We start from the raw sequence: 25,946 nt of genomic DNA, 5'->3' as shown, positions 1-25,946 counted from the left end.
TTAGAACCAATCAGCAAGGATTTATTAAATACATACTATATATTTGACACTACAGGAGAGACAAAGACAAAGATGAAAATTTCCTGACTTTATGGATGTTGTATTATATAGGGATGGATAGCTCATATAATAGGTACTCACAGATACAAAATATAGTTCAAATAAATACAACATAAGTTAGGGAAGGTGCTGTCAAATGGAGGTTCAGGAAAGATATCATTAAGAGAGATATTATTAAGAGGTGGTATTTGAACTGAGTTTTGAGAGAAAGTAGGGATTTTAGTGGGCAGAATGAGCAAAGAATGCATTAGCTGCATGGAAGGAAGTACCATCTTTACAAGGGTATGGAGAATAGGAGATAGAAAACAGTGAGTGAGGAACAAGAAGAAGTCCAGTTTCTGGTCATTTACCTAAGGGAAAAAAATTCTCATGGGAGCCAGTTTGCATTGCTTTTATAGAATCTGTAAAGCAACTATAGCATCTTAGAAGATGTATATGAGTAGCTGTAATCATTTTACCAGCAAGCTATCTACCAGTTGATTCATTTACTATGGTTATGGTTAAAGCAATTGAGAGGTCTTCTGACTTTGAGTGAAGAATATATGAGGGGAAATAATGTAAAACAAGACTGGAAAGATAGGTTTTGGTCAGTCTGAATGACTTTAAATTCTGAACAGTTGAGTTTGTTTGACATGATTCTGTAGTTAATAAGGAATTACTGGAATTTATTGAGTGGAAGATTGACATTTTTGGACATTATAACATCATACAACTCTTAGAAGTCTTTGAAAATATCGTATGAACATTGGAAATGGGCATGTTTGGAAATCTATTTTTCCAGAGGTTTTGAAAATATGCTACTGAAAACATAAAATATGCCTTATATATAATTTATCAATGATAGATTATAGGTGAGCATGCCTGAAATTGAGTCTATGGATGAGATGAACTCCTAAAATCATTTTTTCTATGAGTCTATCTTAAATTGGTCACTATCAGAGATTACTGTTATCCTGTGTCAGCCCTATCTTTTAGCTATTATGATGCTTCAAACCTGTTTTTAATGGGTTTAATATAACATTAAAGGAAACAAAAATTTACTCCAAACATATAAAAGTAACTAATTATAAAAAAATTAGAACAACAACAGTTCCTTGCACACTACATCAACTATGGACTTTCAGACCTGTGCATTGGTTTAGAGAGCTGACAGTGAGGAAGTTCATCTAACAATGTTTCTTTGCAACTTCAAGTCCTATAGAGTTCCTTCACATACTGAAGGTTAAGTGATTCTCCCAAAGTCCCATTGTCATTATGTCTCAGATGCATAGCCTGAACTCATTTTTTTCATAACTCAGAAAGAAGCTAGACGTTTATCTGCTATTTCATACCACTCCCTATGTTGGAAATAAAGTGCTTTAATTGGTGATGGTAGCTGTTAAACCACAAAGAAATGGTTGAAATAATAATGATAGCTATTTGGACTAGTATTAAGAACTTGAAGCAGTAATTCATTATGTACACTATCTCATTCTCATCACCTTTACTCACTTCCAGGATTACCAGTGCAAAAGCATTATCAAGATAAAAATAGGCCCAACGAGGATCATTGCCCAGAGGTCCAAGAAATAGAACAAATCCTTGATGGATTCATTAGACAGTCGAGATTCTGTTCACTTGCAGTTCTATAGGTCAGAAAAGCAAGTTAGTAATTTTCTTGTTAATTTTTTGGTACCTGACACATTTTTTATAGTGTCAAACTTTTATCTCAGGCATATTCACTGTTTTCTTCCATATGGAATGGGGGGACTTGAATATAGTTTCTGAATTGGCTAAACTTTACTTCCAACCACTAGTATGCTGATAAATGTTTGACAATTGGCTCACTGAAAAAAAAGAAATGTGTGCCCAAAACATTTTTAAATTCAATTTGCATTATTAATACTTTCTTCATTTGTTTCTTAAATGTAAACAATAAACTGAAAAAATTAATCAAGCCCTAATTTGCTGTGTTTGTAGATTTCCAAGGTTTAATGCTCACACTGAAAATTTAATAATCAATTCTTGTCAGACCATTGGAGAAGGCTCCAGAATACCTCTATTGCCAACCATCATCCCAGACATTTCCTGACAGAATTATTTCTGTAATTAAAAAAAAAAACTTTTTATTCATAATTTGAGTTATTTTTTACTTCATAAATTTAAATCATTTCATTGAAATGGTTTTGTTGATTTTTCCACATTGATAATTTCAGTGACCTTAAGCCTGCAAATAATGCTTTTTTATAACTAACTGCCTCACTATACTGAAATAAAAGATATCTCATTTTGAAATTAAGAAAATATTCTATCCAATACAGCAGTTCTAGTTGTTCAATGGTCTTAAGTTTTAACTGGAATCACTGGGAGACAATTAAGGAACAAAAGGTAAGTAGGAAAAAAACAGTTTATGAAATGCTATCATGTACAATTAGACCTTTTAAAATGAGGAGTCTTCATTGAAAAATTATTTAAATAAATGCAAAATAGATCAAAATCCTTTTGAGGAAAATATGGATTTTTCAATCATTGTCTATTTAAGTCAAATAGTTTGTGTTCTGAATTTCATAGTTTTAGTTCAAATTGGAAAGCCTTCACATTATTTAACATAATTACATGAGGTTATGGTCTTGTTAATTTCAAGCTTCAAATCTCCTTTTCTATTTGCTTAAAAATAAGCTAAAGTATTTCTAGAAAAAAAATGTGACAGAAATAGGACAGGCAAAAATATGCCTGAAAATTTGGAGTGGACTCAAAGAAGAGTTTGCCTTTCTGACTCATTTACAAATAAAAGTCAGATGTCTTTTTTGACTTTCACAGTTTCTTTTTAGAGTAATAATTGACTATATATTATTTTGCAAGGTATGGAACATTTCTTTTCACAATAAAAACAAAGCCCACTCATTTTGTATAGTAGCTTTTATTTTATACATGGGTTTTTTTAGTTGATAGTTTAAATATACAGAAAAGAAAATTATAAAGAGAATTAAACACAATGATACTAGGGTAACCTGATTCAAAAGCTTCTATTACAGGGGAATATCAAAATGTTTGCTTTCTTTAGAAAGAAGAGAAACTAGGAATTATAGGTGTAACTCATTGTTTGAGGTGCTTCTTCCTATGGAGTAAGATAGAATGTGTGTGAGCTTAAATAATCGATGAGAATTTTTGAGTGAAATTATAGAGAAGACAGAAAGAAGGTGAGGAGAAACCTCTATCTTGTTAGAACTGTCTGAATTATTATTTTATGAAGAATCATTATCAAGATGTTTTTATGAGGGGTGAGACTGGAAAGAAACTATTAAGAGTGAAAGTTTGAGGAAAGCTGAAGAGATTTATTTTCCTGTCATGAAGAGATAAACTGGAGGAAACAGAAGATAGTACTATCTTTTTTTCTTTACAAAAAATCTTTACTGTAGCTTTATTTTTCAGAGGATTTTTGGGATTAACTCAATAGTCTGTAACTATGCTCTTAGAAGTGAGGGTAATTATAATGAAACTTTGAAGTGATTCTGATTGAGATAACTTTTACAAATAAATATTGTAAATACTTAAACATATTATTATTTTATTATTTACTTCATTGATAATTTATTATGTGAAGTAATTTTAATTGTAATTTAAGAGATTAAGGAGCTTGATATATCCAGAGATATGAGTAACTACTGTTGAGAAAAGGGGTTCCTTTAACCTATTAAATAATTAATATTTGATGACTGGAGTAGGTGCCTTGAATTTAATTGTTCAATTGAAGTATATGTGGACACTTTATTAACTAAAGAGGACCTTGAGATGGTAAAATTAAAAATGGAAATAAATTAAGTAAAATGCTGAAGAATGGCCTAGATATGAGACAATTAAATCTTTATTATAATATATATTTTTATAGCTATATCTGTTTTGTAATATCATATCTTAAAATTCTATTACACATAAGGGGTTGTTTTTCCTATATTATCCTGTTACACTGTAATATCTCTTAGAATATTAATTCCATGTGAACAATATCTGTAACTCTTTTTCTCTGTATCTCCCCAAGTACCTACCAAAATGCATTGTACACAATAAGTACAATGAATTTATTGAATGGACAAGTTAATTTTATATATATATATATATATATATATGTATACATATATATATACATATATATACACTACTTTATTTCATGTTGTACATAGGTATATGTGAAGATTAAGAACTATTCATTCAACTCAGTTTAATTATATAGAACATACATTGAATTGCTAGAGGCAGAAAGACAAAAACAAAACAATCCCTTCAAGAAGTTTATATTCTACTATCTTTGTTCAAAACATAGTAAATATAATATAAACTCAGATTATACTTACAACATTACTTCTAAAGGTAGTCTTATTATCTAAAAATAGCCATATTGGTGCTACTTACTTACACTATGGGCTTTGTTTTTGGCCAACCTAGTTTTCCTATTCCACTACTAAATTTCACCATGATGAAGTTATATTATAAGTCTGAGTGCCTACCATGCTTACTCTTAAAATTGGTGTTGGTTTGGCATGTGTGGGTTTTCTGTGTGTTGTGGGTTGCTAATCTATAGCCAATTTTAAGTATGAGAAGCTGAATAGAGCTGGGCATCCACCAAGAGATAGAAGTGTCTCCATTTCTACCCAAGTTACATTCTGGATCCTGACAAAGAAGAAGATGGTAATATTTGTGTCTTCCCTTCAGCAGTTGCAATAATTTTCACTACTTTTCACCACAATTTCACTTTTCCATTTTTCCACAGGTCTCTCAAATTTATTTCATTAATTTAAATATTGGAAAATAGTACTTTGACAGCTTATTCCATTTTTCAAGAGCCTTCGTCTAAGAAAGCAAGCAAATTCTGAGATAGTTCAGTAACCAATAGCTAGCTCTTGATTAACATCCGGTCACAAGCTTTGCATGTATTAATCGATTCTTTTAAAGATCTTACACTAAAATGAGCCATAGTGGATCAAATACTTTTAATTAACTCAAATGAAAGAGGTATCCAGCACCTACCTGTGGGTCTGGAAATTGTTTTGCTGTTTGTTTGAACTAAGCCTATTCAGGCTATTTTATAAAACTTGTTCAAACTGGTTCTTAAGGAATTGAATACATAAGAGAATGCTCTCAGCATCATTAAAAATGTAATGCACTAGATTTTTAAAAAGTTTTAAAATAGTTAATGCCTTAATTGTTCAAAAGAGTTTGCCTGGAAAGTTATCATTCTGAGTTCTAGAAATAATTTTATTGAGGTTTGAGCTTTCTCAAAACTGCTAAATGACAAGAATGTTTGTCATTACATATATATTGATATAATCTGGAAGAGGACAGGTTGCTGTGGATGATTTTCAAAGGAATTAAAATTAATTGAATAGTTCATTTTTTTGTTGAGATCTTTAGAAAGAGTGATGTTATAGACATGTAGGTATGGTTACAAAATGCAACTTTTTTAGAAGAAAGAAGAATTTGGCCCTCTTCGTGTGGCATTTTCTACCATTCATGAAAATTAGTAGCTCATCTGTAATCTAGACTTTCCCGGAGTTTCCTGGGGGCACTAAGAAGCTCAATGACTTGTTCGTTGTCACAGAACTAGCATGTCAGAATTTACTCTGCCTCTGAAACAGTTATAATTCCTTTCTTGTGTCAAAAAAGAGAGTTAGTGACTTTGGAAGTTGGCATTGGATTGGGGAACCAGTTATGTCAAATCTTAGTGAGTTAGCGTAGGACTTCTGTTGAATGAGCTGTGCTGTTTTATGTAAGTTGGCAAAAGTAAGCGCCCTCGTAAGAGTGCTAATGGACATTCAGTCAAGTTGACAGGGAGATTAAAATATTCTTTCCCTTGCCAAAGCTAAACCTTCCAACTGCACTGGGAAATTGCTCCCCTTTCTATTCCTCTGACTCCTCAGTTAACCGAAATTTAAGTTCTCAAACATTTTAAGTTAAGAAAAAAAAAGAATTGAATGATAGAAGAGATGAATTTTTAGCTTTTGTTGATTCTGGACTCTACACTGTCCAAAGACTACAAAGGAAAGCTGAAGTAGTTGTTTTTATTTTAGTCTCCCTTAGTCCCTGTCACCAAACCACCACATAATTTGGAGCCTTTGCCAGTGTTGGCTCAAGAGAGGCCAATCAAGACACTAATAGATGCATTTTCCCCATGAATACATCCTTGGATCACACATAGAACTCCTATTAACAGCAATGAGAGTTAAACTTGTAAATCCCTTATGCATCGGTGGGAGAACAGACCTTTTAGTTACTTAGCCATCTTCCAGTTATTTGGCACTTTCCCCATCCCCTGTGAGTTCTCAAACATTTTCATTAAAGGCTTTTCTATTTTCCATTCTACTTCATTCAGTTTGGGTTGCAATTCACTTTGGCCTGATGCCTTGGCAGCAATGAATGATTCTAATTGCCTCACTATCTATCTAGTCTGGCCTAATCCTAAAGCCTTTCAACTTTTTATTCAAGTTTCCCGCAATCAACCTCATGGGTCACAAACTTCCCACTCAGATGTTTTCCATCATATCTTAGCTGATTGCTTCTTCTGTCTGTAAGAAACTCTGAGCAGTTCTTTGCAAATCATTCTTTTCTGATAATTCATCTTATTACCTCTTAAAATGTAAAGTAGTTAAAAACTTCAAGATTGTACCTGACTTTTGTTCAGATTTGAATTGGAAGATTAGTCATCTCAATCTTCTTTATTTATCTGAGTCTTCTGGGTCTTGAAATCAGGTAGGGAAGTGAAATTTTCCCCTATCCACTTTCAACCATGCCTCTACTATCATATAAACCTTTCTCCCTTTTTTCCTGAATGATAAGCTGAAAATCATGTTAATTGATGTCTGTGGACAAACCAGGGGCATGTGATTGAGCATGCTATGGAGCATGTGATCTTCTGGAAGGGGTAAGGTGGTAGATAGTTCCATAATAAATATCCCAATAAAGTTAAAATATTGGTTTTCTATTTTGATTTAGTAATGAGTCTTGTAGTTTTGTCTATGTGTGCGTGTGTGCATGTGTGCGTGTGTTGTCTGTGTGTGTGTATGTGTATGTGTGTGTGTATGTGTGTGTGTGTGTATGTATTAAAATAGCAACTATTTACCTGGAGAGTTGTGGTTGTTTTTTGTTTTTGTTTGTTTCAGTGGAAATTTTTTCCCTCATAATCAGAAATCTAAAAAAGAAAGATTTCATTAATTCTGATTAGGTTTGGAACATCAGGAAACAATTTTTGTTTTGAATCTCTCTTCCTGGATACTATTTCTGACAAAGCCAGTCCTATGGACTGGCATCAGTCAGAGAGATAAGGCAAAAATCTGAGGGAGTTTACAATGGAGAACTAGTACAAGAGTGGGCCAGACATGGGAATATATTAGGGAAATTGTAATGAGAACAAGTGTGAGGTTGAGAGCCAGGTGAACAGTCCAGAATTTAGGTACAGGCACATAACATAGGTCAGAGAAAGGCAATAGACCAAATTTGGCATATAGTTCAGGATTGACAAAATACATATGATCAAAAGTCTAGGTGAAGCAATTAAGATGGAGGTTATCCACAGGGAAAAACAAAGAGGCAATGCAAAGCAGGATGTGTGTGTGTGTATATATGAGGTGAAGAGATTAGGGAGAGGAGAGAAGATGAAAGGTATTAGCAGCAAGAGAAATTGATAGCAATGCAGACTTCTAACCCAACTAGTGAAATTTTTTTAATTGCTTTTTAGCAGGTTAAAGACAATCCATGTATGTTAACAAGCATAGGAGCTTTTGATAAATGGATCACTTAGCTGGCAGGGGAATTGTATGAGTAGGGACAATACCAAATCCAGACTTTAGTTGATTGCAAGCTGAGTATCATGGTAACCAAAATGGTTAATACAGCAGAGAATTTTTAAAAAATAATTTTGGTGTCCAGAACAAGGAAAGTAATAATCACAGACATATACAACACAAAGCAAAACAATAAATGAAAAAAGTTTTGGAAAATAGCCTGTAAAAGATAACTTTCAATTCAGATGAATTGATTCAATGAGGAAAAAAAGGGATGGACTCAGAGTAGGAGGTTACTTCAGGAAACAGGGCTTCCTTCACCAATAAAGTAGAAGATCTCTAGCACCAGGATGCTAGAGTGCTGACAGTTGTGGGGTGGGATCAAACTGTTGAAAGGAGAGAATAGAAAATAAGTAATGAAGTAAAAATATATAAAAGTGCTGAAAAGATTCCTATTCTCCATTTTCAGATTAGTCTGAAAATGCTCAGATGTTCTATTCTATTTGAGCCTTTTTTTCTTCACTTTTGGGAAGAAATGTGAGGGATTATGAGACAGATGAATTAATAATAGCTAGCATTTATGCAGTACTTTAAGGTTTACAAAGTATTTTTACAAAACAATTTACAAATACAATCTCATTTTATCGTCATGATAACCCTGGAAGATAGGTTCTATTATTATTCTCATCTTGCAGATGAAGAAACTTAGACAGACAGAAGTGAAGAGATTTGTCCAGGTTCTACTCATTTCCTCACTTGTAAGGGAAGAGTAGGGGGCAGCTAGGTGGTGCAGTGCATAGAGCACTGGCCTAGGAGTCAGGAGAACAGGAGTTCAAATCCAGCCTCAGATGCTTGATTTCTCACTATCTTTGTGAGCTTGGGCAAGTCACTTAGCCCTGATTGCCTCCCATCCAGGGCCATCTCCAATTGTCCTGATTCCTATCTGGCCACTGGGCACAGATGGTTCTGGAGGAAAAAGTGAGGCTGGTGACTTAGCACAGCATCCTCTCTCTAAATTCCTATTCATGTGTTTGTCATTGCATCACTTCTCTGATGTCATGGTCTTATTCGAAAAGGACAAACATCCCTGAAGGGAAGAGTGAAAGTAATATTGGTATAACAGTATAACACTGTAGACAATACCAATCATCTTTCCCCTATAGATACTATCTTCTGGTAAGAATTAAAGGGAAAGCACTTTTGAAATGGTATTTTAATTTTTCTGTTATTGGAATGATATTATATTCTGGAGTTTTTGTTGTTGTCCCATTTAAGCACTTAAATAGAATGATCCTACTTATCTTTTACTCCCACATGTAGCTTTGGCTTAAAGTGTCATAGTCATGGTTCACTTTTAAAGTAGTAAATAGCTGTACTTTGTTGGTTAATAACATGTGACTAAAGTTCAAATTACAACACTAAACAAGTCTCAACTTCTGAATGTCATGTTTGAATGGTGAAAAAAGATCTGGGATTCAAAACCACATTTCCTGAAGGAGCATTGAAATTGGTGTAGATTTTCAACATAGGTTGAAATTCTAGACTCTGTTAGTACCCTCTGTGACCATGAAAAGACACAACTTTTCTAAGCTTCAGTGCCCCACCTGCAACATGAATATTTGTATAATCTATCTCAGGACTATTTTAAGGAAAGGTCTTTATAGGGTGTGATTAATTATGACCAGGGCATGCACTTTTCCTCTTTGGATTTTATGGTTCATGAACATTATTTTGCACCTATATTTATTATAGCTTTCTGTGGATGTGTTTTATTCCTCCTTTTGACAAGAAGCTCCATGGGACATGTGTCCTATCAAGGTGAGCTCTGCATACAAAACTCTTATTAAGGTTTGTTGAACTGATTGTCATAATATAGGGAAGCTCTCCTGACATTTAAAATTTTTAGGCTTGTTGACCACTATATTTACTAGCTCCAGATTGCTATAGTTTTTGTTAGTTTTTTCCTTTTTTTATTCTTATATCTGTTTTTTAAAATAATTTTTTGTTTGCTTCCCTGATATTGGACTTTCTAATGTTTTCTTGCTCCTCTCTGTTTCTTAGAATTGTATGTTAAATTAGAGTAGATAGGCTTTGAGTTAGGTGCTGAAGAACTCTCATATAAATAAAATATGTGAACTGACCTTTAGTGCTTAGCCTTTGAGACATTTTTTGACTTTTCAAAGGCTTTATTTTCCCCAGATGCCTTCCTGGTTCTCTGCTCTATTTGGGGTAGATGAGGTTATTAGATCAGTAAATTCCTGGTGAGATGTTACTATAATGTGAAATTTTTGTATGATGTTTTAATTTATTAAGCTTAAAATTCTTCCATATTTAATCACTTTTTTAATCACATTATGTCCTTATATTTGACCTAATCATTCTCAAGTCAGTGAAGAGATTTGCTATATGACCTATTCCAATAAAATTTAAAGAATTTAGAATCTTTTGCTTTTTCATGTCTTTATTTTATCTTGTAATCTACAGAGTTTTGAATATCTCAATAATGTATAATTAGGAGCCGAGAAAAACAAATATCTGTTTATGCATTTAAAATAGGGACATTACAGAACATCCTCTTTTTGATTATGTAAGATTCAGTATGAGATCTAATTTCAAAGGGTAATTCACACTTACCTTAGTCAGCATGGTAAGAATATCTTGGAGCACACCAAGTCCTGTTTTTGCACCTGAGTCTTACTTGTGTGAAATTACACAGTAGTCCAGAAAGAAAAACATTATTCCTTATTCCTACTTCTTCACAACTTTCCTCTGGACAAAATTTACTCGACTGATGATGACAAGATATTGGAAACTGAAATTTTGTTAAAAATTAAATCTGAAACCAGGTTTAATTTGTAGATAGTATAGACAATAATAAGGAAAAGGCAGGAGGTGAGAATACAATATGAGAATACAATCTCAATTCAGGGATTGGCATAGATCCCATTGATTTGACTGAGTATTGTTCAAACCACAAGGGTATATTAAAAAAAAGCAAGAAATAATCTGTGTCATCAAGAAGCTCATAATATTGAGGAAGAAATTTGTTATGAACAATTTCTTAATCATAAAGGAAATACTGCCCTTTTTGAAAGATGCCAGGAATGGAATAATCTCAAAATTGTGTAACTCCTTGCTGTCCTAAAAAAATAAATCTTTGGAACCAAATTTTGATTTTAGCACAGCCTCTCAGTTCATATAGAAATCACTACTGTGACATTACTGATACTTCTTGAATATATCTATGAGTGGGACTATTGTTGCTCAGTTGTTTTCAGTCTTTGTGACTCTATTTGGGGTTTTCTTGGCAAGGATTCTGGAGTAGTTTGCCATTTTCTTCTCCAGCTCACTTTCCAGATAAGTTAAATGGAGTTGTGACTTGTCCAGAGGCTCTGAGGCCAAATCTGAATTCAGGAAGATGATCCTTCTGACTCCAGGTCCAGCACCTACTGGAACCTACCCTTTCATGCCAACATGTTACATCTTTGGAACATTCTAGGTTTTAGAAAATTCTTCTTCCTATTAAACCAAAATCTTCTTCCTCTTAATTTCAATTCAACAAATAATTACTGACTTCTTTGTGCCAGACACTATTCTGGGCTCTAGGTAGGGAAATAAAAAAAAAAAAGTACTCTCTGCCCTTAAAGAGCTTATTAGTTATTCCCTCCAGAGCTATGCTAAAATAACTAAAGCCTCTTCCTCAACATTTGAAGACAATTGCCATTGTGTGTAACCCCAACCTGCTACTATTATGGTAGTGTTGGTGGAGCTCTCTACCAAGACTCTTAGTGAGACCGTTCCTCCAATTTTCCAGAAGAGCTAGTCTAAGAACCTGGAGATAGTTTAACATTGGTGAAAGCACATTGTGGTAGATGAAACCCTAATAAATTCCACATACAGATTTCTATTTAAAAAACAGGAACATATGTTTATCAAACACAAGACTAAAATGCACACTGATTACTTTGGGAAAATTAAGCTAAAAACAAATATGCCAATCTACAAAATATTCTTTTTTCCATGGGGAATTTTTACAGTAATGCAAAATTTAAAGCTTTCAGTCATCTACGTATTACAATAGAAAGAAATAAAATTGTTACTAAACTCTCAAAGTCTTGATGAACTGATCACTTAACATTTAGACTTTAGGCCCAAGGACAAGCTTTGGTCAGATCTAGAGAGGTTTATGATGAAATTAATCAGAAACTAAATGCTAAGTTTGCATCAAACTCACTTTCATAAATGCTAGAATGAGGTCAATCAAGGGGACTTAAGATAATATTACTCCCTTGCCTTCATTGATTTTATCAACCCATAAAATACCTGTTTCTGGTCTAGCCTAAAATGAGAAAGAGCATATTTTCTCCTCCCTAAATAGTTGTATACAGATAAGGGGGGCAGAAATCATTCCTTCTTCATGCTTCTATTGACTTCTATAGAAATCATCACACTCTTTCGGGACCAAGTGATCCCTCTTCTAGCCCTGAAAGCTTCTAGGTGAGAATATTTCGGTCACTAAATCTTTCACGTTACCCCAAGAAGTTTCATACTCAAACTTTCAGTGTCATAACAGGGGAGGTAGAAGTTTGGAAAAAAGGATGAATAAAAACATCACACCCTTTTCACTAATTTCTTCACCTTCCTTTTCTGTAGTTTAAGAAGTGGGAGCAGGTTTAATTTATTTCTTTTAGGTGCTAAATGTCTTTCTTTCACTTAGGCCTTTTCTGTTGCCCAGGCTGGGGGAGGTAATGGAGAAGGTTAAAGTCCTTGAGGTTCATACTAGGCTTGGACTTCATTAATTTCTTTTTGGGATATACTTATGGTAACCACATTTCCTCAAATCAGGACATGTGGTCTGCCAAAGGATATTTATTTTTGCAAAACCTTATTAAAATACTCTTTCTTTTCTTGAAATCAGAACTGTTCTGGAAAATCCAAGACATATGGTCACTGTACATATACCACACTAGGCTCCTCAAGGGACAAGGGCAGCTGAGATTAGAAAAAAGCCTGTCCTGTTATTAATAGAGAGTCATTTCTTCAATTCAATCACACCTCTATTCTAAGGCCTTTACTCTGGGTGAATCTGCCCACCATGGGGTATTCCACTAAGCAGCTGGGATGTAATAAGGTATTAACTAGTTCAATCATGGCCACACTAGATAGCTAACCATTTTGGAATTTCTGTAAATTGCCTATTGACCTTCCCACTGCTAACTTCTCTGCTCTCTAGATTGTTAAAATAATGTTGGTGAATTTTTTTTTTCATCATGAATCACATCACCACTTCATTCTCAAATTCAGAATACTTAGGACTGATTTAAAGATCCTCCTTCATGTCATATTCTATCTTTTACTTCCTTCTTTTGGGAAACCTTTATTTCAAACCTGTTTGTCATTTGTGCCTTCTCTGTGTTGTCCTATTCAGGTATTAAGGAATAAAAATAATATCTACCATTGCCTCAGCTTCTAGAAATTTTTATGTGGAAACTTCGTACCAGCTCTCTCAGAAGTTAAGTGATCCCCTCCCAACTAGATCATAAAGGAAGCTTTAGAAATTCTAGGTCTTCCAGATTCTAATTCCAGAAATCTATCAGCTTTTTCATCCTTGTTATTTAGAAAACTATCCAATCTGAATGTATTCAAGTAGCTTTCACTTTTCTTTCAAAATTCTCACTAAATCTCACTCCTTTTGTAAAGTTTAGTGCTAGTGAACTACAGTGCGTCTTTCCTAAGTAATAGTAAAAAACCAAAATAACCACAAAACAAAACCCCAAACTTTTTGCAATTCTTTTTTTGAAATTTACAATAATATTCTTTTATTTATATTTCATTCCCTCTCAAAACATGAAACACTTTGATTTCTCTTCTTTCATTTAATTTAAACATATCCTGATCCTATTTATATCTTCATAGCCTATCAATTCCTTTATTTCCATTATCACTGCCATCCCAGCTTCAACTCAGATCCTTATCACCTCATTCCTTTGCTATTGCAGTAGTCTCTTCACTTGATTTTCTACATAATTCTTACTCCTATCCAACTGATATTGAAACCAAACTGATCTTTCTAAGCAACAACTTTGTTTAAATATATCATACTTTAGCTACCTTTGATGGCTTCCTATTGTCAGTCAAACTTAAAAGTGTTTACTATCTACCACACCAGACTCTGGCAACTCAGAGACAGATATGAATGAGTACCCATTCCCAAGGAGTATCATTTCTACATAAAGTATATATAGAAAACACATGGAAAATAAGCACGAAATTGTTTTTTTTAGGGAGATGCTAGCAACTGAGGATTTAGAAAGGGTTTCATGGAGGAGACAATGTCTGAGCTGGCTTCCAGGAAGTCTTAGAGAAGGAGATGAGGAGTTCATTGTAATCATGTAGAGAGGGACAGAATTCTATGTATGCAAACAATCTGAAGGCCTAATTGGTCAGACTTTAGAGGCTAAGAAGGATAATAGCACACAAGACCAGAAAGTTAGGATAGAGTCAGATTTTAAAGGACTTTAAATGTCAAAGACATTTGCATTTGAATTGAGGCATAACTCCTTAAAGCAGTCAAGATACTAATCTGTCCCCTTTCCAATCTTATTTTAGATTATTTCTTTACATGAACCATATGCTCTCATAAAACTAAACTATTCTTTACCTTTGCTCCCCTGAAATTTCCTGTCCTTTCTTCAAAATTCTTCCCATCTTGCAAGTCCTATCTTAAATGCCACTTGCTTCTTGATATATTTTTACTGCCCCCATGACCCAGAAGTCATCTCATACACCTTGGAACTCTGCAATACTGTTTATACCATTTATATGGCATTATGTCACACTTCATGGGATAGAGTGTTGGGTCTGGAGTCAGGAAGACATGAGTTTAAATTCAATCTCAGACTTAAATTAGCTGTAAGCCATGTCAGTTCACTTCACCTCTATCTGGCTTAGTTTCCTCCTCAGCACCTCTGGCAAAGAGTTCTTGTGAACATCAATTGAGATAATAATTGTAAAGTACTTAGCAAATAGTAGGCACCATATAAATATTAGTTATCATCATCATCATCAACAATATTATGTTATCATCTTATTTCAGTAAATGTCTTAGTTTGGAGTTGTTTATTCCCTTTGACTAAAGTCAGGGTAAACATGTTGGTAATAGGATTCGAATTTTGGGAAGATCCTGACCTAAGGACAGTCATCCATGGGGGCACCAACATATTTGAGTTGGATGAATTGCCCTGCATCATCTTTAGATGTGAGCTTACCACTCTTCTCCCAGTAGAATATAAACTGATTGAAAATCCTCCCTATGTGACTATGGAAAGATAATACATTGTAAGAAAATTCTCAAAAGAATTTATTAAAGTTAAATCAATCATCATTTCCAGAGGTTTAATTGTACTTTAGCCTACTTTTTAAAAAATAATATTTTATTTTCCTCCCAATTACCTGTTTAAGCAATTCTTAACATTAAAAAGTTCAGAGTTCCAAGTTCTGACCCTTCTTTTTTTTCTTCCTCCCTTCCTGAGATGGTAAGTAATCTGGTATATTATACAATCATGTAAAACATTTCCACATTAAGCATTTAAGAGAATTCATTTTTGTAGGCCTTATCTTCATATTTATAATAGGGGGGGGAGTGGAGTTGGACCAGCTGATCATGGAGACCCTTTCCATTTCTAATATTCTGCAATTCTTGGAGGGAATGTATTTTGTACCTTTGTCCCTCTTCTCCATGTCTACCTTCTACCTCTTTCTACCTCCATGTCTACTTTCTGCCTTTTTCCTTTAGTATTTACCACAATGCCTTGTAAATAGAAATATTGATAATTTTCACATTTATACTGCAGTTTATAAAGTATTTTTATCTGGAAAAATGATTTTCAAAACCTGTGTAGCAGATTGAAGTGTTTAATACACATTTTCTGAATGAACTGAGTGGTGGTGGTAGTGGTAGGGAAGGGAAAAAGCATTTATTAATAATCTATATCTTCCAGGCACTATGATAAGCCCTGCAAATATCTCATTTGATCTAAAGGATTTACACTCATTCAAATGAAAAAAGGATAAATCATTATTATCCCCATTTTCTACATGAAGAACTCATCTAATTGTGACTCATATTTCCTTTGTTCTTATCTCATTGCTCTTTTTACCTGATTTTACTGTGGAGTGAACACTTAGAAATGCCTGATCCATAATCAAGCAGATAATCTTTTTTGGGATAGAAACTCTATGTAAGCACCCTGTGGCTATACAACATTTAGACTATATTGCAGTCCTGGATAATAATAATAATAATAATAATAATAATAATAATAATAATAATAATAATGCCTTTCTGGCAATAAATGGGATGTGTGAGAGTTTTCAATTTGTCTCAATGATTGATTGACTGTTGTCAGTCACAGACACCCTCTGGCTAGGCTCCCCATGTTTATGATTTTGTATTTTAGGGTAAGGGTGCAATCTGTTGTTCTATGACTGAGTTTTTCCTCTCTGTTCAGCTAATTGGCCAGTATGGGCTTTGAACCCATACCCTTGGTGTCACTAGTGTCATGTTAATCCATCTGAGTTAGCTGGCCAAGATTATATGAATCTGTGGAAATGTCATAGTAGAAAATGCTCAAAATGCAAGTAAAAAAAAGAGATGGTGAACTTGAGGACGTGAAGATGTTATCTTTGTGTCCAGTATATTTCAGAGTCAAAGAGCATTGTATTCCTAATTATCTTCCATATTTTGACGGCCAGTATATAATTCATCAGGGCCTTCCCACTGATAGTATGAGAAAGAAAGGTTCTGTTAGCTGGCTGGAGGAAAAGGCCACACCCTTTGGATGAGAACAATTGCCAAAAATGATGGTCTGTGAGATGAAATGATCATTTCCTTCTTGAAAATTGTGTAGTTCGGGTAGATAGTGTAGGAGGTGTAAGGGTTACAGAGAAAATTAGGTGTAAGAATAACAAGGTAGAGTGGGAGGATAGAGTTTTAGGGCAGATGGTAATGCAAAGTATCATGGCTGTATTGTAAAGAGTATTTTAAAGCTGGTTTAAAGGATCATTTTAAAACTCAAGAAAATGGCTAAAGGTTTTCATTTTAAAATATTATCTGTTGAAGAAAGACACTACATTTATTATCTTAAAAATAAGGAAAAGTGACATATTTCCTAAACAAAAAATATATGTATTTTTGACCTTGTTAACAAAATACACGGGTGATGACAAAGCCTGTGGGATCTGGAACTAAGAATTTGTGCCTAAACTAGGTAAATCAGTGTAATTAGTAATTAATGCCTGCACCTGGTTCTACCTTTTTTCTAGTAAATATTTTTTGGGACAACAGTGACTTAAAAAAATACATAAAGCAGAATAGTGAACAAGATGAGGGGAATGCAGACAAAGTACAGTTTTTCCTGCTCAAAAGGAGAGTGATTTTGTGGGCCATTTTTCCTTAGGCCATTGACTGTACCACCTATAGCAGTTGTACTTTATATACCATGGTAGGCCTTACATATAATTAATAATAATAATATTGATAATATTCATAGAGCATTCTAAGATTTGCCTACTGCAAATTTGATCCTCACTACAATTTTATGAGATAGGTGCTATGATATTCTCATTCTGTAGATGAGGAAACAAGCTCAGAAAAATTAAATGACTTGCCTAGGAAGGATTTTATTCAGGATTTGAACTCAGGCCTTCATCAGCCCAAGTTTAGAGCTCTCTTCAAGTATATGTTATGCTTGAAAGGCAGTATTCTGTTATTAAAAAGGTACTGAACTTGGAATCAGAAGACCAGAATTTGAGGTTCAGATTTATCACTCACAGCCTCAGTTTTCTCATAAAGATGTAGATGTCTAAGTACAAATATCGAAAAATAAGTAGATTTATATATATATAAAGTCATACTTGGATTATCTCATAATTTGTAAGGATCAAATGAGATATTTATAAATTAGTTAGTAATTAATAATTGAAGTTATATGGCTTTTACCATTTAAAGACACTGTATTAAGCACTTTACAATTATTCCTCTCATTCAATCCTTATAACAACCCTACTGTGTTATTATTATTTGCATTTTGTAGTTGAGGAAACCAAGAACAACAGAGGCTTAAGTGATTAGCTGAAGGTCACACAGTGTCTGAGACCAAATCTGAACTCAGATCTTCCTGACTCCAGGCCCAGTGTTCTAGTTACTGTACCCCAAATTAAATGGTTGACCTGAGACAACTTATGTGTCTGAAAATATCATTCCCATTGGTCTGCAGAATTGATGAAATTTCAAATTAGAGATTTATTCTTTTGGTGTAAGACATTTTTACTCTCCAGGTGTACTTTGATAAAATGCAGATACCCAATGCATTGTCATTAATACATGATATAGTTCATGGGATCATCGATCCAGAATGGACCACAGAACTCAATCCCCTCATTTTACAGATGAGAGACCTTGTTCAAGGTCATGTAGGTACTAAATGGCAGAGTGGGAACTTGAACACAGATTGCAAGGTTTCAAATCAGTCACAGTTCATGAAATATTTTCCTTTATAGTGTCTGAAAGTCATTTGCTGAGGAAATGGGAATTTTGATGGGGAGAAAGAACAGTCAATTCTAGAACATGCTACACTGCCCAGGAGGACAGAGCTAAATGGATTGTTTCAGTGGGAGATTTTCAGTAAGTTGGGGTATGATAGGTAGGATACCAACGGTAACTTGTTGGTGTAGTAGATAATACTCCAGGTATGGAGTCAGGAAACTCATCTGTCTGAGTTCAAATCCTGTCTCAGACTCTTCTAGCTGTGTGACCCTGGGCAAGTCACTTAACCCTATTTGCCTCAGTTTCCTTATCTGTAAAGTGAGCTGGAGAAAGAAATAGAGAACCACTCCAGTATCTCTGCCAAGAAAATCTCAAAGAGGGTCACAAAGAGTTGGACAAGATTGAAAACGACTGAACAACAACAGGGTACTGTATCCTGCCCTTCAATGAATTAGAGGAGTGAAGAAAGGTAAGATAGGAGAAAGTCTGAAAATAAATTCCTTCTTTATAGTTTTGCCAAGGATTTTGCTATGTACTATAGCTGGTGCTCCATAAATGTTGTTGATGCTTTTAAAAAACAAACAGGCTTAAGGAAGTTTTCAGGTTTGATTTGCAATCAGATTACTTGATATGTACTAATGTTCATTTGTGTTGTTTAACTTATTTATATAGTGCCTACCACTGTTACTTTGACAAGTGTAATGTTTTAGCTTCCTTCCACACTCCACACTCAGAGCTGTTATTGATTTAAGAGGGAGATCCCGACACAGAGGGGAGATTTTCAGTTTGGAGGTGTTGAGCCAGAAATTACTTGGGTTGAAAAAATATAGATGTCATTTTGTTTACTTGAATATGGCCCAAATTTTGTGTATTACATAAAATAAGCATAACTAGAATAAGAAGAGGGTACTCATTGTAACATCTGTGTACTAATTATTATTAGAACTTCTAAACCAAAAAGCTTAACCATTGGCATACCTGTATCATCACTCGAAGTAAGCATTTATAAGGAAAAGGTCTTGAATACTTTTAGAATAATTAAAAAATGAACCCTGAGATGTAAACCCCCATTTCCAAAGCTAGCCCATTAGTTCAAAGCTAGACCATTATAAATGTGAATATGAAAAAGTGCTATTATGTATTTAATTTTCAGTCCTCCTTTCATATAAAACAAAAATAGACACTCATAAATAGTAGTTGTTATGAAAACAAAAATCTTGCTGGCTGCACCATCATAATTAGAGGGGAATATAGGAAGAATTTTCAGGCAAACAACTTTTAAAGACAAGACATCAGCTTTTTTTAAAAACAGAAACTTACTGCCAGCCTTATAGTATCTGGCAATGGAAGGTTTAATAGACAAAACAGAGTAGACTCAGGTGAGATTTGTGGTGGCATGATTGCAGACAACTTAAGAATTACCATAATGGGTAGGTCCCATGGTTCAGCTTGCCCAATATTCTGTCTCTAACGATGGAACTAAGTTGTGAGAAGAAATCGGGTTTTTTTTCCTTCCCAATGTCAATATTAAAAGGTGTTATCACACTTGGGGAGGCAAGGCAGTTGAGCTGTGGGGGCAGGAAGGCAGCAGCTGTCCTAATGAGGGCACTAGTCTCTCTCCTACTGTGAGCTTGCCTGCAGGCAGCAGATAAAAGCAGGGAAAGCCAGAACCTGTGGGCTGTGTTCCCAGGCTGGCCCACTCCACTGTGGTTGAAAAAGCTGATTATCCTTTAGGAGAAAGAGAGAAAGAGCTAAGTGAGATATCTGCATGGCAGAGCAGTAGGACTCCAGGGGTTCTGATATTCCTAGGTAGTTTTTCCTTTGTTCTTCTATGTTGCATGTCCCTAGGGGAAGTCTTGTGTGCCAGACCTGACAGTGAGCTGCTTGTGGTCTTAAACATAGAAAACAATGAAGTATTTGGGCAATAACAACTTTGAGTTGTTGATAAGGTTGGCAGGAATTGTTATCTTAACAACAGGTTCTGAGACCTTCCCTAAATCTCAGGGCTGTGCTTGTGCCAAAGGTCATGGAATTTTAGTTGTAATATCAGCATATTGTGGAGAATTCCTTCCTTGCAACTAAGGGCTTGTTGGAGGTGATACACACAAAAGATGATTAGAAAATGAAATGGTTTGTTTAGGTTATGGTGCTGTAGGACAGCTCCATGAAGGTGGGTCATTATCACTGCCTAATGCCACCATTTTGTCCTCAGCCATTTTTCTTTCCTTTTTAAAAATCTGACACCCTTTTAAAACATCACATTGTTCACTGTGTGGTCACTGTATGTATGTATGTATGTATGTATGTATGTATGTATGTATGTGACCCTCCCACTGTAACAAAGCTTTTTAAATAAGTTCCTCAATACATTTAATTATCAATTAATCAATACCAATGAATGCATTTATTGAATCTGACAGTACGTATAATACTAAAAACCCAACTTTGTAGTTGAAGAGAGAGAGAGAGAGAGGTCCATTTTTTCATCTATTCTTAAAGGATAATTTTGGTCATTATAGTTATGAAATGTCTAAATTGGATGTTTTGTTTATTGTTGTTCCATATATATTTATCATTATAGTAATTTTATTTTTTTCCAGTTCTTTTTTGTTTTTCTTTTTCTGGTTAGTTTGTGCTATATCAGTTTATACAGCTCTTCCTGTGTTTTTCTAAATCTTCATATTAATTACTTCTTAGGGTTTAGTAGTAATAATAGCTGAAAGCTAACATTTATATAGAGCTTACCATGTACTAGGCATGTGCTAAGCAACTTATAATTATTATCTCATTCGATATTCACAAGAATCCTGTGAGGTAGATTGCAGCTATTATTCCCATTTTACAGATAAGGAAATTGAGGTTCAGTATTCTATCCAGGGAGCCACCTCTCTGACATAATATTGCATTCACTTCATGTTAAAAAAAAGTGATTTAGTCATTCCCTAATCATGGACCACATTTATAATTTCATAATTTAATAGATTTAGATTTGTAAAAAAAGATTAAGGTCATCTAGTTGAAAACCCCTCAAGTTTTCAGGGGTCTGGATGATGGTTTCCACTATTATAATATTTCTTTGATAAAAGGATGTGTCAGAAATGGGGTTATCTCTAGTTCTTTGTGATCACAAAATATGCTACTCTAATTATATAGCCATATTAGGACCTTTCTTTCTTATATTGAACTTAGGGCATATACTTAGCAATGGGATCTCTGGGTCAAAGAGTATGGATATTTTATATTCTTCACTCCTCCACTTCTTTTTTTTTGGGGGGGGGCAGGGGAGAAGGGGTGAGACACAAGTCCAAACTGTTTTCCAGAATGGTTGAATCAATTGCAAGTCTATAAGCAGTGTACTCATGGGCCTATTTTTTCACAATGACTTCAACATAGACTATTTTCATCTTTTGTCATCTTTGTCAATGTGTTCATTGTGAGAAAAAAAATCATTGTTTTAATTTGAATTTCTTTTATTATTAACAATTTGGAGAAATCTTTAATAATTTTAAACACTACTTTTAAAAATTATTTAATCATGTCCTTTGACTACTTATCCATTGAGGAAAGGCTTATGGTCAAATATTTGTTTTAATTTCCTTTTTATTTTTGATACAAAGTCTTTATCCTGTTTGTTTCAAGTTAATGGAACCAGACACTGACCTTCTTAGCTTATCCTGTGAATTGGAATTTATGACCTAGCCATAGTCTTTTTCACGAAACCTGTGATATTTGTAATTATTAGGATGAGTAGGTTCTTTCTAGAGTGAGTAATTACTTTTATGAAGGATGGATGCCCCCATAAGAAGATATCAGTAATATAAAGTGAATTTTATGATCATCATAGGGTACCCTCATTAAAACTGGTATGTGATCATCACTATTTTGGAATTCTACCAATGATAGTCTTTGATATTAATTCTGTCAGTTGAGAACCATTACTTAGAGGAGGTAATATTGAAAGGAGTATTCAAAATAGGTTTGAATGAAAACTTAAAGGCCTATTTATCAAGGCAACCTCTATATGGGAATTATCTGATGGTATTAATTAATATAAGTTGAATAACTGCCTAGAGGACAGAAAAAGAAGTGAATTTAGGATTGGTAATAGTATTCCTAGGATAACAGGAGAACCCTGACTATTTAGCTAGGGATTAACCATAAATCCAAGGACTCATAATTTGGAATCCTTGCCTAATAAACCAATAAAATGTCCTTTTATCAATCCCTCATCCTTCTTGATCTTTCTATAGTCTTTGATGTTATTAATCACCCTTTTCTTGATACTTTCTTTTCTTGCATTCTTTGAGAGTTCTTGCTTGTTCCCTCTATTTCATCTCACATCCCTCATATATTTGGTGCTCCTAGCCCCTCTTTATCCCTTTTCACATGAAGAAGCCTTCCATCTCCTCTACGTATACATCCGATCCCATTCCATCTTCTTTTTTTCAGCAGATTTCCCCCTTTATCATTCCCAATCTCTTAGACACCGTCATTTTTTCCCTGTCACCTGGCTACTTCACTATTGACTCATGACATGCTATGTCTCTCCCATCCACAAAACTAAAAATAAACAAAAATCTTTCCTTTATCAGTTGATTATTCTATATTTCTCCTCCTATTTGTGTCCAAACTGCTTGAGAAGTCTGTCTATACTTAATAGCTTTCACTTCCTTGCCTTTCAACTTCTTTTTAAATTTTTGTAATGGGACTTCTAACCTCATCCTTCCACTAAAACTTCTCTTTCTAAAATTACCAGTGATATCCTAATTGACCAATCTAATGTCCTTTTCTCTGTTCCTCATCCTTCTTGATCTTTCTATTGTTTCTTTTGTTAATAACCCTCTTGATACCTTCTTTTCTCATGGATTTCATGACATTGCTCTCTCCTAGTTGTCTTACCTATCTGACTACTTCCAAGTTTCCTTGGCTAGATCATACCTACTAACTGTGGGTGTCCCACAAGGCTCCTGCCTGAGACATCTTCTCTTCTTCCTCTTTCTCTACTCTTTTACTTTGTAATCTCATCGGTTTTCATAGAGTCAATTATTATAATGCTGATGGTTTTCAACTCTACATATCTAACACTAAGGTCTCTGCTGTTCTCCACAGTCTTATATCTCCAACTGCCTTTTAAATATCTAGAACTGTATGTCCTATAGACAAACTCAGCATGGCCAAAACTGAAATTATTATTTTCCCCACAATCCCTCATACTGCAACACTATTACTGCTGAGGGCATCACCTTTCTTATAATCATAGGCTCACAACCTAGGTGTCATCCTCAATTTCTCACTCTCCCCATATCCATATATAATCTGATGCTAATATTATCAATTTTACCTTCTCTTTACCTATTAATGTCCCCTTCTTTCTAGCATTACTACCTCCCTGGTGCAGGCTCTTATCACCTCACTCCTGGACTATTGTAATATCCTGCTGGCTGACTTTCCTCAAGTCTCTCCCTAATCCCCACATAATCTCTACAACTGTCAAAGTAATATTCCTGACTCCAGGGTTGGTGCTCTATCCTCTGAACCACCTAGCGGCCCCTTGAAGTAATACTTCTGAAGAGCAAGTCTGACAAGTCACCCTTCCTTCCTACTCATTAAACTCCACTGGCTCTCTATCACTTTCAGGACCACATATCTAATCCTCTAATTGTCCTTCAAAGTTCTTCATAAATTGCTTTCCCTCCCCATCTTTCCAGTCTTCTTACACTGTACATATCTCCATGGACTCTGTGATTCAAGGTCATTATTGGCTTCCTTGCTAATCCATAATCAAGATAGTCCATCTCACAATTTTGGACATTTTCACTGTATCCTTTGTGTCTGAAATGCCCTCCCTCCTCATCTCTCCCTCCTGTCTTCCTTGGTTTTCTTGAAGTCTTTTCTATTGAAGAAGGTTTTCTACATTCCTCTTAATTTTGGTGCCTACCTTCTGGTGATTATTTTCAACTTATCATATATATATATATATATATATATATATATATATATATATACATATATATACACACACATATATATATATATATATATGTAGTCTATTCATATATAGTTATTTACATGTTGTCTCCCCATTGAAAGCAGGGACTTTATTTTTAGTTTGTTTTTGTTTTTTGCCTTTCTCTGAATCTCAAGTGCATGGAACATAGTAGATGTTTAATAAATGTTTATTAGATGCCTCAAGGGTCATCAGTACTGGGATTCTCATGGTCCAAATTTCCCATGTGGCACTTTGGCTCATTTAAATGAGATTAATACTTGTAATGCTCAATGGAGATGATATTTTAAAGCTGTTTGTGCAGAACTTATATACTGAGCAACCCAAAAAACACAACAGAACTTAAATAGCTTATTGCTTTAATAGCTTAAAACTTTAATAACTCATTAGGAAAATCTGAATAAATGCTAGTTGTTATGTATGGCAGAGTCAGAAGACTTAGAGGAAAGGACAATTCTGAGACTGGGAAAGTAAAAGCAATCTGGAGATATTGATTTCCTAGAGAATGTCCTTATTAGGCTCACCAGGACCTGTGATAAGCTTTATTCACTTTACTTCACAATAATAACTGGCAATCACAGAGATTATGCATTTGATTTGGGAGCAGTGAGACAGCAGTTGTTGACCCAAAGTCCAACAAGGACATCAACTTTTCTTCCACATTGAGTCTGCCTAGGGGTACCAGATAAAATTGGGGAGGTCTGGAAGCTATGAGCTGGTGTTCCAGACTGGCTCACTACATCACATTTATAGAACTAATGTTTGATGAAGGAAAAGAGGAGAGCCAGTCAAGATTCTGTCATGGTGGAACAAATTAATGGCTTCATGTATTCTTGTTCTTGGGATGACTCTGTTTTGTAGCTGAAGCCTTGTCTTCCAGGTCACACTGTGGACTCCCTGAGGTGTTATGTATGATGACATTTGTATTACAGGATGGTGGAATGCTCCATATTTGGACCACTCTATATTCCTGGATGCTCTTTTCTCCCAAGTTGTCTTCTAACAGGTTTGAATGCAGGTTTATTGATCATATTATACCCTCTGCCTGTGCATCTACAGTTCTGTACCCCTTTTAAATTTCTTATTTCATTCTTTTTTTTCAGTGACTTCATCAACTCTCATGGTTTGATTATAATCTTTAAACTGAGATCCCAGTTATAAAAATCCAAACTTATCTCTCCCCTGAGCATCACCCATTGCCTATGGAAATTTCAGACTCAATGGATGCTCTCCAGGAATCAAAACATACTAAACAGAATTGATTTTTTTCCCCCTCACAAATCCATCCATCTTCCAAACTTTTCACTTTTGGTTGAGGGGAGAACCATGAGGCAGTTAGTTGTTAGTTTTTTTTTTGTAAGGCATATGGGGTTAAGTGGCTTGCCCAAGGCCACACAGCTAGGTAATTATTAAGTGTCTGAGACCGGATTTGAACCCAGGTACTCCTGACTCCAGGGCCGGTGCTTTATCCACTGTGCCACCTAGCCACCCCCCAGTTAGTTGTTAGAATGAATAGAAAGCTGGGTCTGGAATCAGGAAAACCTGATTTCAAATTTGGTCTCAGATACTTACTAGTTCT

The sequence above is a fragment of the Macrotis lagotis genome, chromosome 1 (genome assembly GCF_037893015.1).
Source record: "Macrotis lagotis isolate mMagLag1 chromosome 1, bilby.v1.9.chrom.fasta, whole genome shotgun sequence".
Taxonomy (NCBI): Eukaryota; Metazoa; Chordata; class Mammalia; order Peramelemorphia; family Peramelidae; genus Macrotis; species Macrotis lagotis.
This window is presented reverse-complemented; position numbering follows the sequence as displayed.